We start from the raw sequence: 1,838 nt of genomic DNA, 5'->3' as shown, positions 1-1,838 counted from the left end.
GGCAGCAGGGAGGCGGCGTTACCTCAGGGGCGGCGGCGGCAGCAAGGAGGCGGCGTTACCTCCGGGGCGGCGGAGGAGAGATGGCGGCCGGCGGCGCAGCCTGCGCAGAAGCGCCTGGATGCTGTGGCAGCTGCCTCCGCCGCGGCGGAGAGAGCAGTGCCGGTGTGCCCGGGGAAGAGTAGTGCGTGTGAGCCAGGGGCCTCTGTGGGAGGGAACAACCCCAACCCAGCCCCCGGGCCGGCGGGAAAACCAAGTGCAGCTTGTGAAGGAAGGCCAGGAGGCCCCGGCTGCCGGCGCTGTGCCGGGTGCGTCATTTTATGGAGGGGCTTTTAGGCTTAAAGTAAGAAGTTAATAGTGACAGAATTAGGTTAGTAGCCGAACATACTGCATGCAAAACGGTGAAGGTGCGCTCGTTTGAGCTTCCTTTAGTTTTACAGCTGTATGGTAGGGACATTCCATCACTTCTGCCATCCGGTCTGGATGAAAATCGCCACAGTCACATGTAAGAGGCATTTGTTTATTTACAGCCTAAAAAGGAAAGAGACCCCTCTGATGTGACGACACACGCCCAGTCCTGCAGGCTCCCTCACCTCTGCTGTACCCTGAGGGGTTGTGTCTTAAGCAGCTTGAAGTGGCCCATACAGAAAGTCTTAACAGGGCACAACAGGCCTGAAGCGCCGTGTTCTGAGCCTTACCGTCCCAATTTATCCACAAAGCCACCTTCCTCAAAAGTGCCTTTTAACGTTAGGCAATTTGAATAGCTTCACATCGAAAAATGTAGCCTTCAGCCTGCTAAAATTTGCTTTTTAGATTACTTTCATTAAGGATTTTTAAAACAAACACTGAATCTAAAATGACTTATGTCTGTATATTGGATTGTAGTTTTAGCTTCCGAGAAGCAGAATTCCAATAAAAATAAATAACCACAAAATTTATGTAATGATTATACAAGAGCTTGGAGGAACAGCAGAATTAAACTCTAGTTTTAAAAGTTGCTGATATTTAATTTGCTGAATTCAAAGATTAGGCATCAAACTCAGTGGAATTTCACTACTTATCTCTCATATAAATGTAAATCTATGCAGTTTATAAAAAAACCTGAGGTTTTGTGCATTTAGTTTACCTTTGAACAGTGAAGGTAAATGAAAGTAAACTGCTTCTCATGTTGTAGACACTAAGCTCTATGGTAAGGTAAGAAAAGTGCATTGATATTAGATAAGTAATGGTGTAGGAAAAGTGGGCTTCAGGGGTGGGCAAGTAGGGTTTATTTTGTCACTGGATTGTCATGTAGCCTCACATAAGACGCTTGGTAGTGCTGCATCAATTTTCACATCAGAAACTGCTTTAAGAATTCTACGTTTAAAAGCAAATCACTGTGCTTTGTGCAAAGAAATACTAGCATGACTTACAAATCCTTTCTTTTTTCTTGGAAGTAATAGATGAGTCTCTGTAATTGCTGCAGTGGTGTTATTGACAGTGAAATTTCTACGTGTTGTAGAAATATTGACCCTTGTCTGGTTGGGTTTGGTTTTTTTTTTTCCCCTTCAGTTTTTCATGCTTTCTTCAGGCAGAGGACAGAGTAAGAATCCCATTGCATATAATTTGGAGAGACTAACAGTATTTCTGCAGGTGCCTTTTGTGGACGCATCAGAGATGTGGTGACAGGCTGCAGTGTAAGCAGATTTTTTTTCCCCTGACAGAGAATACATCTGGCTATGAAGCCTAATGCTGCACAGCTGCAGAGAAATTAATTAGAGAGTGTGGAACACAGAGAAGAGAAAATGAGCTCAGGCTCTGAGCTCAAGCAAAAACACATTTCAGTTTTATTTATTTATGTT

Source organism: Haliaeetus leucocephalus, unplaced genomic scaffold (assembly GCF_000737465.1).
Source record: "Haliaeetus leucocephalus isolate CR32 unplaced genomic scaffold, Haliaeetus_leucocephalus-4.0 Scaffold605, whole genome shotgun sequence".
Lineage (NCBI taxonomy): Eukaryota > Metazoa > Chordata > Aves > Accipitriformes > Accipitridae > Haliaeetus > Haliaeetus leucocephalus.
This window is presented reverse-complemented; position numbering follows the sequence as displayed.